Genomic DNA, 16,281 nt, shown 5'->3' with positions numbered 1-16,281 from the left:
TCAGGTCTCAATGCTGCCAGAGGTGTCCACCAGCTCTTCCTTTGGGTTGGAAAGTGCACGGAACCTTGCTTGCTGGGGTCAAGGAAGCGCTTTGGCAGAGTTCTCAAGGGCCAGAGAGAAGACTGCTTACAGAGCCTCTCGTAGAGCAGTGAGTAGGGTCCTGGGGGTGGGGTGGGGTGGGGGTGGCTCTTCCTGCCACAGGCTTTGATCAGAGAGGGGGAAGGTGTTGTGTGCTGTCCCGTGGTCACATGAGCATGGAAACGCTGCGTGGTTACAGGCCAGCAGCTTTACACACAGCACCTCATTTCCCCTTAATCTAAGCCCAAAGTGTTATTATTACTAATTAGTGAGAAGCAGTCCGGCTGATGACCCGCCTGTTCTTGAAGTCATATTTCTCTTGACTTTGGTGACTTTGGGCTCAGCTTGAGGAAGACCCCTTTAGACCTGAGGCTCAAAGTTTCCAAGTTTAATTGAGGGAGAAGAGTGAAGCGTGTGTGTGTGTGTGTGTGAGTATGTTAGTCACTTGCGACCCTGTGGACTGCAGCCCGCCAGGCTCCTCTGTCCATGGACTTCTCCAGGCAAGAATACTGGAGTGGGTTGCCATGCTCTCCTCCAGGGATCTTCCTGACCCAGGGATCGAACCCTGGTCTCTTGCATTGCAGGCGGATTCTGAGTTACCAGGGAAGGCCAACAGAGACGGAATCCAGGAACTGAGTCTCCAGGCTCATGTGGAGGACAGGACAGCAGACGAAGAGTTAAAAAAGACAGAGCTGGGGTTAAACTTTCCATCCAGCTCCCCAAGCTGACCCCTTCCTCTCCTCCCCCTCGGGGGCTTCATCTTCACCTGCCACTCAAAGGTAATCCTTCCTGGGCCTGGTCTTAGGAGGGACTTAGCTCACTGATAACTATTTCTCTTTCTTCCACGAACATTAATCTGCTCAAGTTTTTCTAATTTTTTTCAAGTTAATTTTGATCCTTTATATTTTCCTAGAAAATTGTATACTTCATCCAGATTTCAAATACATAACATACTCTCTTTTAACTCTAAAAATTATCACCATGTTTGTGGTTATGGTCCAATTTTCATTTCTAGTGGTGTTCTCTCTCTTTTTTAAATTGGTTATATTCATCTGAAATTTATCCTTTTCATTTTTTCAAAGAACCAGTCTTGGGTTTTAAAGATCTGTTTTACTACTTTTTTCCCAATCTAATTCATTCATTTCTATTTTAGCTTTATCTTTTTCTCCTTTTAGTTTTTTTTTTAGTCATGTTTTTTATTTTCCATTTTTGTTGTTAATTTTAAAAACAAGGCTACAAAATTCCCTCTATCAGAGTTTTGGCTCTGTCTCATAGATTTTATCACATAATGTTCTTGTTTTCATTAATTTCCAAGAAGTTTTTATGTGTAGTTTTTATTTCCTATTTAAAACCGAAAAGCTATTTTAAATACTAGTGGTGTTGATATGTTTGTACTTTTGTTTCCAAGGTTTTAGCACAACTTTTATTATCTCTTTGTAATTCATTTCTAGCCTTATTGCATTATGGTCTCAGTACGCAAATCTGTATGACTGCGACTTTCTGCAATTCAAAAATCTTTCTTGGGACTTCCAGTCCAGTGGTTAAGTCTCTGTGCTTCCAATACAGGGGATAAGATTTCCATCCCTGGTCAGGGAAATAAAATCCCACATGCCGTGCAGCACAGCCACAGGAAAAAAAAAAATCTTTATTGGGATCTAGGATGTAGCCAAATTTCAAATGTTCCATAGATATTTTTAAATATATATTCTATTTGTAGAACATATGTACATATATATAATCTTGAAAGTATTGATTGTATTTTTTAGAATTCCGTACCCTTGTTTCCTCTGGGTGCACTTGGCCCTGAAGTGGGGATTGTAACCATCCCGCTGTCAGACTGGTTTTCTCCAGTCCTCGTGGGAACTGTCAGTGTCAGCAGTGGTTGAGGCTCAGTGTTGATTGTGGTCTCAGAGAGGTGCTGAGGACTCCCATGAGGAGAGTGACCTCGTGAGTGACCTCCATGAGGAGTGATGACCTCACGTTAGCTGAAGGAGCTCACGGTCCTGGGCTCACCTGGCTCCTGTCTCAGCACTTATGCTCCAAGCCTGCTTTTTATTGTGTGTGTGGTTCGAGCCATTGTCTTCACAGAGGTGCCTGGCCTCAGGGGCATAGGTATCAGGGTGGGCACTGATCATATTCCCCTTCAACCAGGAGGGAAAACAGCAAAGGGTCCAGCCTGCAAGCTTTCCATGCCAAATTGGCAGGCTCCACCTGCCATGAAACAGGTGCCCTGGAACACCTGTGTCTCTTGGATGGCAATCGGTTCTCTCTGGGCTCCTGCCAATCAGGCCAGCAAGAACTGGTGATTTGTTTTTCCTGTGGTCAGACATAGTTCTTTTCAGCAAGTCTGACCTCTCAGACTTCCGAAAAACAGGTGCTTTTCAAGACTTCAGCATTTATGCGATTCATTCCTGTCCCCTTTATGGTCAGAACAGAATGAGGGTCCTAGGGAGGAGCTACTGCTCTAAGTCGCTTCAGTCGTGTCCAACTCTACACGACCCCATAGACGGCAGCCCACCAGGCTCCCCCATCCCTGGGATTCTCCAGGCAAGAACACTGGAGTGGGTTGCCATGTCCTTCTCCAATGCATGAAAGTGAAAAGTGAAAGTGCAGTCGCTCAGTCGTGTCCAACTCTTCACTACCCCATGGACTGCAACCCACCAGGCTCCTCTGTCCATGGGATTCTCCAGGCAAGAGTACTGGAGTGGGTTGCCGTTGCCTTCTCCACTAGGGAGGAGAGACACTGCCTATTTGGGGCCACGGAGGTAAGGTTCAGAGAACTCCTCAAAAAAACTCTAGATTTGAAGGGTGGGAAACTTCACGGGGTTGCAGAGGGCAAGAGGTGGGCAGTGGAGGATGTGACCAAGATTGAAGAGTGGTTTTCCTGGGGGGAGTAGTGGGTGAGGGCAAGGAGACAGGAAGGCTGAACAGAGTGGGGAGATGAGCCAGAAAGAGAGAACTTTGTGGAAGACTGAAAACTTTCTCTTAATGAGTGTAGGCTTTCCTTATGGGGTGATGAAGTGTTCTGGAAGTAGAAGGTGTAATAATTATACAGCATTGTGAAAGTATTAAATGCCACAGAATGGTACACTTTAAAATGGTTGAAATGATAAACTTTATGTCGTGTATATTTTAACACAGACACACACAAGTGTTTCTAGGACCTGATGGAGGAACAAGCCTGGTAAGGAAGGTAGCCTTGCCCTGCCCGGCCACGAGGCCCAGGAGTCATCCAATGATGGGGACCGGGGGGTGATGTGAAATCTGGGGGACTATGGAGGATGGAAGCTGTGAAGCCAGTAAAGGCAGAGGAAGGCAGCATGTTTTTATGGCTGATGCTGAATCCTGGTAAGAAAGACCACTGGGAGTATAGGCCTCCCAGGTTTGTGTGTTTGCATGTTTCCTGGGAATGCTAAGGGCTGGGACTTGTCTTTCTGGGCTGCATCTAAACTGAAGACAGGCTCTCCCCTGGTTTGGCAGGAAACATTTGAAACTATTGCCAAGACATCTGTTTCATTTTCCTTGGCAACAAAAGGCATCCTGAGAGATAGACCCAGGCTTACAACTAGGAGCATCCGTAGTTCTTTCTCCTTTTCTCCCGTGGGAGTTTCAGTGGACGTTCCCAAGCTCGTGTTGAGAGGGTCAGACCAGAGGAGGCTGAGCTACAGAGAATCCAGCGTTAGGAGAGAGAAATGAGCAAATGAGGGCAGGCAGCACAAGCAGGTGAGGCCCAAGAAGGTCCTGAGAATCTGGAGTCTGGGAGCAGAGTCCCTCTCGGGGTGGGGGCAGTCTAGGAGAACGAGCAGGGGTTTTGGCGTCAGACTAGCTGGGCTTGAATCCAGCTTGTTTACTCTCTATGTGACCTTGGTTGTTGGGATTAAGTGAGGTGACCCAGAGTGGAGCACACTGGAGGGTCTAGGAAAATGCTTCCAAATCCTCCAGAGAACTGGGCTTCAGAGTCATCTCTGTGCCCCGTCTCCCAAATGAACATGAAGGGGCCTGGAACTGACTGTTACTTTTATAACTGAGAACTCCAGATCCAGGGCTGTCCCTGGGGATTGTTCAAAAGGAGGGAGGCTTGTACACGAGCCAACAGAAGCAGGGTGCAGGGTATTGACTGAAAAGCTGAGAGTCAAATAGCTGAATGACCACCGAGGGCAGCAGGCTGCCTCTCAGACCATTCCCAAGACAACAAAATCCAGTCCCACTCTGGGCCAGGTTCCCAGGGAACAGAGATAGAAAAGATGCTCCCAACTACATTCCTGCCTTCTAGCACCCTCCCTGAGTTTCTCAGAGCTGTAAAGCCTGATGAATCATTTAAATATTGAAACATCAACAAGGCCAATGGTAGTCAATTCTCATGAAGACAGTCTGTAGGTCCCACCCGTTTAGGAAGTTTTGCACTTTCCAAGGGCAATTGCGTTGGAGGGCCCTCTGGGGAGCAGTGTATTCAGTTCCTACTGAGTCGCCAGTACCCTTCCACCCAGCACAAGCCCACCTTGCACCACATACCACTGCTTCCATTTTAGGAAGATTGAAACTATTTCTCTGAGGAGGTTGCATGGCTGGGAAGTGGCTAAGCTGGAGTTGGAACCCACCTCTGTGCTGCCATGTAGACTTGGGTTCCCATTAACACCCAGCCTACAAATTGGGCCATGCATGGTGACTTTGCAGTTTTGTTTTTTTAAACAGCTTTATTGAGATATAATTCACACACTGTACAATTCACCCATTTAAAGAGTACGGTTCAGTGGTTTGTGTTACATTCAGAAAGTGGCTCCATCACCACCACAGTCTATTTTAGAACATTTTCATCATCTAAGAAACCCACAGCCCTTAGCTGTCATGGTCCAATTCCCCCAGCTCCTTCAGCCTTAAGCAATCATTAATCCATTTTCTTTCTCTATATTTGCCTATTCTGGGTTTTTAATACAAGTGGGATGAATGTATATCACTTTTTATTGCTTGCTTTCTTCAACTAGCATGCTGTTTTCAATTCTCAGCTGGTTATAGCATGTATCAGCACTTCACTCATTTTTATGGCCAAATAATATTCCATTGTGTGGTTAGATCACATTTCATCTCCCATTCACCAGTTAATGGATATTTGGGTTGTTTCTACCTTTTGGCTATTCTGAATAATGAAAGTGAAAAGTGAAAGTAAAAGTTGCTCAGTCGTGTCTGACTCTTTGCGACCCCATGAACTATACAGTCCATTGACTTCTCCAGGCCAGAATACTGGAGTGGGTAGCCTTTCCCTTCACCAGGGCTTTTTCTCAACCCAGGGACAGAATGCAGGTCTCCTGCATTGTAGGTGGATTCTTTACCAACTGTGCTATCAGGGAAGCCCATTCTGAATAATGTTGTTATGAATATTCATGTACAAGTTTTTGTGCAGACATATGCTTTTATTTCTCTTGGGTATATACCTTGGGAGTATACTTCTTTGGTAGATACTTCTCTTGGGAGTAGAATTGCTGGATCATTGGGTAGTTCCATATTTAATTTTCTGAGGAACTACCAAGTGTCTTCTCCAAAGTAGACACACCATTTTACAATCTCACCAGTGGTATAGGAAGGATCTGATTTCTCCATAGCCTCCCCAATACTTATTAATATGTCTTTTTGCTTCTAGCAAATGCTGGAATATGAAGTGATACCTCATTATAGTTTTGAGTTACATTTTGCTGATGACTACTGATACCAAGCATCTTTTCATGTGACTATTAATCATTTCAAATCTTCTTTCAATACATGTCTATTCAGATCATTTGCCCATTTTTATGGGGTTACATTTTTTACTCTTGAATTCTAAGATTTCTTTATGTATTCTAGATACAAGCCCATTACTAGATATATGATTTGCAAATATTTTCTTTCATTTTGTAGGCTATCTTTTCCTTGATGATATCCTTTGAATCATAAAAATGTTAAATTTTAAGAAATCCAACTTATCTAGGTTCTCTTTGGCAGTTTATGCTTTTGGTGTCACAGACTTCCAAGTTTTTTAAAGCAATATTTAACACAGAGAAATATGCCCATACCAAAATAGCAAGCACTATTGATTCTTTTTCTGTATTTTTCAAGCTCAGACTTTTAACGAATTCTTATTTATTAAACTCCATTCCAAAAATAATATGATGCCAGGACTTCTCTGGTGGCACAGTAGATAAGAATCCACTGCCAATGCAGGGGACATGGGTTTGATCCCTGATCCGGGAAGATCCCACATGCTGTGGAGCAACTGAGCCTGTATGCTACAACTACTGAACCTGTGCTCTAGAAGCCTTGAGCCGCAACTGCTGAGCCCGCATGCTGTAAATATTGAAGTCTGCTCGCTCTAGGGCCTGCGAGCCACAGCTAATGAGACCCTGTGGCACAGCCACTGAAGCCTGTGTGCCTAGAGCCTGTGCTCCACAACAAGAGAAATGCCACAATGAGACGCCCGTGCATCGCAACTAGAGAGTAGCCCATGTGACGCAAGAAAAACCCAGGGCTGCCAAAAATAAATATTAATAAATAAAATAAAGCAGTGTGTATACATGTAAAAAAAAATTACGCCACTTATGAAAATTCAAGTGCTACAAAGAGTGTACCATAAATTAAAAATTCTAGGCAAAAGGAAAACATAGCTGCAATGAAGTCAAGGAGAAAGTCAGTGTGTTGAATTATATACAGCAGAGCTTCCTAGTGACCAAAGCAAAGAGAAAATGTAATTATTTATAAGATTCACAGGCCCAAGAGATTAAAAAATATGTCTATATCTTAGGGGAGGCATGGCTTTTCCTGGCACAGAGGCCTATGGCTATCTTAAAGGGAGGATATGTTTGGGTTTATTGGCTAAAAGAGAGCACATATATAGTGTCCCCGATAAGCTATCTCTTCCCAGCCCAAGTCCCTTCCCTTTCTGTTTCCAGACCCACATCTCTTCCTGCTGACAGCTTTCCCATGCATGAAACTGTCCCTGTTGTAGTCATCTTTTTAAAAACCCAAGCATGAGAATCTCACTTCCCTTCTTGAAATCCTTCAGTAGCTCCCGATTGCCTTCAGGATAAAGTTCAAGTTCTTTAACATGACTTATGTGATAGGATATGATTTAAGCCCAGCATATAAGAGTCATGAATTCTGAACCCTTCCCCATTCTGGATCTCAGCTTATCAATGCCTCCACCCTGAAGCCCCCACTCAGATCGACATTCTCTTAGTTTACTTACACTTCTGACAAGTGTATGCTTTTTTCCCCAAGATGACAGTAGATTAAAAGCACTAGATTTAAAACATTGTACAAGAGTTGTTACAGGTGGGACACAGATTGTCAGTTTATCAACAGTGGAAGAGACTGATAAATTATAGAAGGCACATTTAAATACACATTAAGCTGAGTAATCTAAAGCCATTTAATGCAGGCACTAATATTTCTGCTCATACAACAGCCCTGAAGATCAGCCTATTATATAAAAAGTTGGAATTTGGACCCTTTGCAATGATAAAGTTAATGAAAATTCTTTTCATGGCACTCTGTTGTAAGAGAGCATGAGAATATGGTGTTGTCTAGAATGATTTTCTTAAATATGTTTTGACATAACATTTAAAAAATATTTGTTATTGAATTAATAAATTATTAGTTATAAAGAAAATCTGGTTCTCCAAAACAAAGCCCTCTCCTGAGTTTTATTAAGTGAAGTTTGATTGCAGAGGGAAAGGACAAGCACCCTCTAGTTCTCTGAACCAATTTTTTAAAAAATAAAGTTTTGACCCAGCAATCCCACTTCTGGGCATACACACTGAGGAAACCAGATCTGAAAGAGACACGTGCACCCCAATGTTCATCGCAGCACTGTTTATAATAGCCAGGACATGGAAGCAACCTAGATGCCCATCAGCAGATGAATGGATAAGGAAGCTGTGGTACATATACACCATGGAATATTACTCAGCCATTAAAAAGAATTCATTTGAACCAGTCCTAATGAGATGGATGAAGCTGGAGCCCATTATACAGAGTGAAGTAAGCCAGAAAGATAAAGAACATTACAGCATACTGACACATGTATATGGAATTTAGAAAGGTGATAACGATAACCCTATATGCAGAACAGAAAAAGAGACACAGAAATACAGAACAGACTTTTGAACTTTGTGGGAGAATGTGAGGGTGGGATATTTCAAAAGAACAGCATGTATACTATCTATGGTGAAACAGATCACCAGCCCAGGAGGGATGCACGAGACAAGTGCTCCGGCCTGGTGCACTGGGAAGACCCGGAGGAATCGGGTGGAGAGGGAGGTGGGAGGGGGGATCGGGATTGGGAATACATGTAAATCCATGGCTGATTCATATCAATGTATGACAAAACCCACTGGAAAAAAATAATAATAATAATAATAAAAAAAAATAAATAAAGTTTTTAAAAATGCAAGAGAATTGCATGTTCATTAGAGAAAATGCAGATAAACCAAAGGAAAGAAAATTACCCATGATCCCTCTTTCCAAAGATAATCACTGCTAACATTTGGAACTATTTTCTTCTATATTTTTACTGGATACGTATGTATCTTTTTTTTTTTTTTTACAAAAAGAACATCTTATTGACAGTCTTGTGACCTTGTTTCTGTGAATCACGGGGACTTTAATGTAATAAATATAACTGACACCGTCATCTGAATGAGTGCAGTCTGTGCTATCATTTGCCTGTCTGCTTTATGTCACTGTTGGGTTTCTTTCTGGTTTTTCTCCTCTTCCTCTGATTCTGGGCGTGGGGTGACTTTGAGGCTGAGGCTGGAACCATTCTGTTCAGTGTACTGGGCTCTCTGTGACTTGAAAGCTTGATGCATCTCCTGGTAGGACCATTGCGACTGGTAATAATGGTGCTTTGTGGCTTAATGAGAACAGGGCTCTATTAATCCCTCTTTGTCTGACCTCAGCTAACCTCGCTCTCAGTAGAAGCCGGATTCTTGGGCCCTGGGGACCCTATTGAGCTGTTGTCATAGTGATCGGTGCTGGGGGGCAGGGTCACTGGGCCAATGTCCCTAACCAGACCATCTCTGTCTTAATGACACACACAGGTCACGGCTGTTCAATCCCAAACACAGAGAGAGACACAATCAACCCTGCTGTGATGCCAGCATTTGGCCTGACTGTCCCAAGGCCTGGGAACTCTGAAGGCTTTCAGGGGCCTGGCAGAACGCCCCCCCACCTCAGCCCACCCCCGCCCCACCCCCCACCCCCCCACCCCCCCCAGCCAGGAGGGCAGCTCAGCTGGTCTGCCCACAGAGCCCAGGGGTTCTCTGCTGTCACCCACAGACTTGGGTGGGTGGCACCCACTCCCAAACCAAGGCCCAAGCCTCTGCTTCTGAAGGGAACCCTCACAGCACAGAGAAGGCCCTGCATAACCCAACCAGCTTCACTTCTTCTTTTCTTCTTCTCTTCTTCTGGTGTCAGGGCCAAAGACTCTCGGAGACTACTGGGTCCACCTCTCCTTGGTCCAGATGGGGAAACTGAAGCCCAAGGACCAGATCTGATGCCAAACCATTCAGCAAGTCAGGAGCACTCAACCAGGCAGTGCCCACCACCAGCTCTGAAAAGGAACACTGGAGTCCCTTCTTAGACAATTCATATTTTTATAGTAAGTTTTTAATGTCTGATCTTTTTTTTTTTAAGTTTCTTTTTATTATTACCCCAGTAGTTGGGTACAAATACATATCCAATGTACTCATTCTTACCCATGAATACATTTTTCTTGAGAAAATAAAAAATAAAATGGGACATTGCAGAGAAGGCACAAAGCCTTATTTGGTCTCTGCCTCCAGCCCCAGTTCTACCCCCTGAGATAGAGTCCTAGTTTAGTAGGCATCCAAATCTGATTTTAAATTACCCAAGTCTCATTTACTTGACTTGGGTGGCCAGGACAGCGGAGGTGATCCAGACCCACGTCCCCAGTTGGGCTTGAGTCCAGGTGACTCGCAGTGGCTGGCAGGACTACCCACACGGGATGCACTTCCTTGGCCCCAGGGTGGCAGCGAGTGTGTGATACGCTGGCACTGTGCTGTCCTCACTCAGCCCTGGGCTGTGACAGCTCCTTCATCTTCTTGCCCTGTTTCCTGCTTCGGAATCCCGACAGCCTCTGCTACTGGCCTGGACTGGATGCCAGAAGTCTAAGCTGAAAAATAAAAAGTTTTCCACCAGCATTTAGCAATCTTTCCAGCAGGCTGCTCATCCCAGGGGACAGAGCTCAGACTTTGGGTTCCTGTGTCTGTCTCAGATTTCCACCCTCTATCCTTTCCCGTCAATCTCCACCCCCCACCCAACCTCCCCAGCATCAGTCCCCTCCCTCCCAGGCGTTCAGGACTTCCTGCCAGGGAGAAGCTCAGCTGACCCTCTCAGTGACCCCTGGATAAGGAAGAAGAGGTTTAAAAGAAGAATTTAAATTGCACAGTGATATATTCAAAGAAGTTGGGGACGTCCCCAGTGGCTCAGCGGTGAAGAATCCGCCGGCAGTGCAGGAGATGAGGGTTCAGTTCCTGGGTCAGGAAGATCCCCTGGAGAAGGAAATGGCAACCCACTCCAGTATTCTTGCCTGGAGAATCCCATGGACAGAGGAACCTGGCAGGGTACAGTCCATGGGATCTCAAAGAGTCGGACACGACTGAAGCCACTAGCACGCACGCACATACTCAAAGAAGTTAGACTCACATGAGAGAAATTCCAACATTGAAGACAAGTTCAGGGTGGAAAGAGGCCTTCCTGGCATACCTGCCTCACACCAAGTGGGAGGAACTTGGAGGTCCCCATTTTCGTCTCCCTAACCACCTGAGGCTGAGCCTTGCTCCAGGCATCGAGGCAATGAAGCCGCTGATATGGAGGGTTGCCACTACCTCTAGCCACACATGGAAAAGATAATAAAAATGAAAACAAGTTTATGGGATGGAAAACAGAAAGCCTCTCTCTTCCCTTGAATTCTCTCAGTCCAAATCCTTGAGAACCTACCACGGTGCTTACTGTTTAGATTTCTAAATGCATGAGTGCATGCCAAGTCACTTCAGTCGTGTCTGACTCTGCAACCTCATGGGCAGTAGCCCACCAGGCTCCTCTGTCCATGGGATTCTCCAGGCAAGAATCCTGGAGTGGGGTGACATTTCCTTTTCCAGGGGACCTTCGTGACTCAGGGATCGAAACCATGTCTCATAGAATCAAATCCAGTAGTTTTCAGGAATTTTTAAAATAAAGTTTAAATAAATATTTCTTTACCTGGCTGTGTTAAGTCTTAGTTGCAGGGACCAGGCTTAGTTGCTCTGCTGCAGGTGCGACCTTAGCTCCTCAACCAGGGATTGAATCCACATCCCCTGCATTGCAAAGTGGATTCTTAACCCCTGGACCATTAGGGAGGTCCTCAGGATTTTTTTTTTTTAATCAATGAAAGTCTTTATTTTTTTTTTCTCAAGCAAAAAAATCTTGCCCATTAAAAAAAATCAATCAGAGAAGTTTCCTCCAGGCAAAGTATTTTGCTTGGCAAAAGTGCTCTCATGTCTGGGGGATCCCTAACGTTCCCATAGTCCAATTTTAATCACTACTCATCAGAATCAACTTCCTCCTCTTGCAGCTGAGAAAATGGAGAAAAGACGCTCAGGGCCTTGCTGGAGCTCCCAGCAAGTCAGCGGCAGATCCAAGATTGCCCCAGACTCCTGGCCAGCACTCAAAAAACCAGCACAAGACCTTCCTCAGCCTGAAGGAAGGAAAGTAACGTGGACAAAATCTGAGTTTAGGAGGACCCTTCACTAGTCCAAGGCTGCTGGAGAAGGGTTGGGGGAGGAGGGGTGGGGAGAGATGACCTTGCTGTGGTTACCCCGGCCCAGGAAGTGACCCTTTGCTCCAGACTCCGAGAACAGGTACTTATCTACTGCTGGACAGGGGGGAAATGGCCAGGGCTAAGGCCGAGGGCCTCATGCTGCCTATGGCCTGTGAATCCGATGTTTCTAGGCCACACCATGACCATGGAGGGAGTCCTGGGGCCTTGGGATGGGCGATGAGGCACCTCTGAGTGGCGTGTTTTCGCAGCTCTTCTGGGTTTTCCCCTTCAGGTGGAGATTAGCAGGGATGCAGGCTCAGCCACTTTCTATGGCTGTGAGGGGGGCCCTTAGCTAGACCCCAGACACATGCAAGTGGCCCAAATCCCACCCAGGGTCCAGTTTGCTGAGGTCCCTGGTGGTTGCCTCTGGTCTACATTAAGCAGTTGCCCATGGGGTACTTTGAGGGCCTAGCCAGGGAGCACAGTGATGAAAAGACATGGTGGAGTAGAGAAAGAGGAAGAAGGGACCACTTTGCTTGTGTGTAGGCAGCAGAGAGGAGAGAGATCGAGGTAAGTTTCTCAGACGAGCTGAGGTCTTGAAGGATGACTAGGAGTTTTCCAGGAGAAGAATTAGAAGGAAGAGGGAAAGGAGAGGAGAGAGACTGGGCATTCCAAGACAGAGCAGAGAGTTTCAAAACATATGAGGGCCAGGACAGGAACAGAGAGAATCGACTATGGCCAGAGGTCGGGTTAGAGGGGTGTTGGCGGGACAAAGAGGAAAGTCATGAAGAACTGTGGACGTTTCAGTTCAGTTCAGTCGCTCAGTCGTGTCCGACTCTTTGCGACCCCATGAATCGCAGCACGCCAGGCCTCCCTGTCCATCACAAACTCCTGGAGTTTACTCAAACTCATGCCCATCGAGTTGGTGATGCCACCCAGCCATCTCATCCTCTGTCATCCGCTTCTCCTCCTGCCCCCAATCCCTCCCAGCATCAGGGTCTTTTCCAATGAGTCAACTCTTCACATCAGGTGGCCAAAGTATTGGAGTTTCAGCTTCAGCATCAGTCCTTCCAATGAACACCCAGGATTGATCTCCTTTAGGATGGACTGGTTGGATCTCCCTGCAGTCCAAGGGACTCTCAAGAGTCTTCTCCAAGACCACAGTTCAAAAGCATCAATTTTTCAGCGCTCAGCTTTCTTCACAGTCCAACTCTCACATCCATACATGACTACTGGAAAAACCATAGTCTTGACCAGCCAGACCTTTGTTGGCAAAGTAATGTCTCTGCTTTTTAATATGCTATCTAGGTTGGTCATAACTTTCCTTCCGAGGAGTAAGCGTCTTTTAATTTCATGGCTGCAGTGATTTTGGAGCCCCCAAAAATAAAGTCTGACACTGTTTCCACTGTCTTCCCATCTATTTCCCACAAAGTGATGGGACCAGATGCCATGATGTTAGTTTTCTGAATGTTGAGCTTTAAGCCAACTTTTTCACTCTCCTCTTTCACTTTCATCAAGAGGCTTTTTAGTTCCTCTTCACTTTCTGCCATAAGGGTGGTGTCATCTGCATATCTGAGGTTCTTGATATTTCTCCCGGCAATCTTAATTCCAGCTTGTGCTTCTTCCATCCCAGTGTTTCTCATGATGTGCTCTGAATATAAGTTAAATAAGCAGGGTGACAATATACAGCCTTGACGTACTCCTTTTCCTATTTGGAACCACTCTGTTGTTCCATGTCCAGTTCTAACTGTTGCTTCCTGACCTGCATACAGGTTTCTCAAGAGGCAGGTCAGGTGGTCTGGTACTCCCATCTCTTTCAGAATTTTCCACAGTCTATTGTGATCCACACAGTCGAAGTTCTCATCAAACCCCTGGAGCCCTGGGTTTGATGGGAGTGCTTTGGGGCCCTGACACAGAGGATGGGGAAAATCTGGGTCACTTCCTCTTCTACTTTTTACTATGGACCTCCACACGGGAAAAGCTCTGAACTAAGTTCCCAGTGATTAAAAGCACAGCCCGAGGTATCAGTTGTAAGCCATGCTAGAAGATCCTATCAATTAGTCCAGGGCTCTGCCTCCTGGCCACTGTTTCTAGATGGCTGCTCAGAGGACTCAGGGCCCCGCCTCTTCACCTGGCCGAGCCCTGGAGGGTGGGCAAGATGAACAGAGGCGGCCATCACCCCACCCACCTTCCCTGCCCAGCAGAGTCCCGCGGAAATGACTTCAGCTGCTGGCTCCCTTGGCTTTGAAGCTGGTGTGACTGTTGTCTCATTTGCATTTATGTCACAGAAGTTAGTGGGAACCAAAAAAAAGATATAGGAAAGAAAACAGTCACGCTAGGAAGGGCAACAGTACAGAGCAGATCAGGATCCTTTTGTTGAATCAGTTGCCAGACACAGCCTGTGGATGAGATCTCTGGTTGTTACAGGCCCTGTGAGGCAAAGCTCAAATCCCACCTCCTCCAGGCAGCCCTCCTGGTGTGGTGTGGGAACAACTCACTTTTACTGGACCTACCTGCATGAGTAATTGTAATGATGATGATGATGGTTCTGCATGATGTAGAACTCCAGAGCTGCCACTGGATTATGGGGCATTTTTGTGCAAATTGGGAAAAGACACCCCTTTCTCTAGAGTGTACAGCTCTGTCCCAGGGTGAGTGATCCCTATTGCTCTCTCAATCATTGCCTTACTGCAAAGCACAGTCACAGGTGTCTGCCTGAAAAGTTGATGGCCAGTATGATCTCTACCTCCAGGGTGGGAAACTGAGGCTCATTATGCTGTGGGAAGGGTCGTGCTGGGGTCTACTGCTGTCCTGGGGAGGCCTCACTCCCTGCAGCTATGGACGGCACCCAGCCAGTGCCCCAGGTCTTATATACCTATTCATATTTATTTATTTATTTGTCTGTACTGGGTCTTAGTTGCAGCATGCAGGATCTTTTTCAGTTACAGTATGCAAACTCTTACTTGCAAAATGTGGAATCCAGTTCCCCAGCCAGGGATCAAACTCAGGCCCCTTGCATTGGCAGTGAGGAGTGTTCGCCATTAGATTAACAGGAAAATACCCCCCTGGCCTTGTTGATGCAAGTCCCGAGCCAGAGACCAGCCTTTGCCACCAAGCACCATGGCCACATGGGAAGTGCCTTGAAGAGCACAGCTCTCAGCTGACCCAGCCCAGCCTAGGGAAGAAGCTGTCTCTCCACAGGGTCATTGAAGCTTCCAGGCAGGAAGCCCACACCAGCTGCCTCCTAGTCACCATCTGCATTCAGCAAGCGTCGTTGGTGCCACCAGCTGTTCTTTTCTGGCCCATTTACTTCTCCAGGGTTTTCTCTGTACACAGACCTCCTTAGACGCACATAGATCTGAGCACGGAGCATCCTCCCAAATCATCTCATTGAGCTTTCGCACACCTTGGCACTCACTCTTCTCCCTTACCTCCATGGCAGACATCACTGATTAATCACGGCTCTTCTTTACCTTTTAAGCCTGGATTGAATCTCAGAACCGTCCTCAACACAGTGCTTTAGGCAGTCACAACAGAGCTATTGGAGTTTGTAGATAAGAGGCAACTATTTTAGCCCCCTCTGATGTGCTGAGTGCCCAGGATTAGAGATGAGTCAGAGGGGTCCAGTGAAGACCCCACCCAGTGAAGGGGTCAGACAACCAATGAGTGAAATGCGTGTGTGTTTAATGGTGACAAGTGCTGGCAAAGATAAAGCAGGAGAAAGGAAGTGTTCCAGAGAGGGTCACCGTTCAGATCAGGTGGCCAAGGAAGGCACCATCAGTAACAGACCATTGACTGAACCTGCAGAACGTGATGGAGAAAGCCCTGCAGATCTCTGGGGAAAGAACATCCTAGATGGAGGGACCAGCATCTGTGAAGCCTGGGCAGGCATGTGGCTGGTGTGTTAGAGGAGGGACAGGAGCCCTGAGGTGGGAGGGGGGGGGCGGCTAAAGGGTGGAGTGTGGTGGGCTGAGGCCTGGGAGCTTCAGAGTGAGATGGGAGATGCCGAGGTTGGATGAGGGGGTCAGATCCTGTAGAGCCTCACTGGTCAGTGTGAAGACTTGGAGTGTGTTATTAGTGGCTCATGGGTTGAGTTGTGCCCCCACAGAAGATAGTCTACATCCTAACCCCCAGATCCCCAGAACCTGTGGATATGACCTTATTTGGAAATGGGGTCTTTACAGAGATAATTAAGTGATTTGAGATAAGATTGCTCAAGATTATCCAAAGGGGTCCTACATTCAATGTCTCCTTTTAAGAGACCACAGAAGACAGACACAGAGGCGAAGGCCATGGGAACACAGAGGTGGAGACTGGAGTGATGCTGCCACAAGCCAAGGAACACCAGGAGCCACAGAAGTGGGGAAGGAGTCTCCTCTGGAGCCTCCAGAGGGAGTGTGGCCTCTGTGTCAGGACTC

At 46.3% G+C, this 16,281-nt stretch overlaps 1 long non-coding RNA gene across 1 annotated transcript; it reads left to right on the top strand.

Moving 5' to 3' along the window:
• Nucleotides 1–616: 616 nt before the first annotated feature.
• LOC133065464 (uncharacterized) lies at nt 617–13,286 on the top strand. The gene is made up of 3 exons (XR_009694895.1): nt 617–857; nt 9,520–9,703; nt 11,678–13,286. It is a non-coding gene; the product is annotated as an uncharacterized LOC133065464 (long non-coding RNA).
• Nucleotides 13,287–16,281: the final 2,995 nt, after the last annotated feature.

This window comes from Dama dama, chromosome 11 (assembly GCF_033118175.1).
Source record: "Dama dama isolate Ldn47 chromosome 11, ASM3311817v1, whole genome shotgun sequence".
NCBI lineage: Eukaryota > Metazoa > Chordata > Mammalia > Artiodactyla > Cervidae > Dama > Dama dama.
Note: the sequence above shows the minus strand (reverse complement) of the source record. Positions and strands in the feature narration are given on the sequence as shown.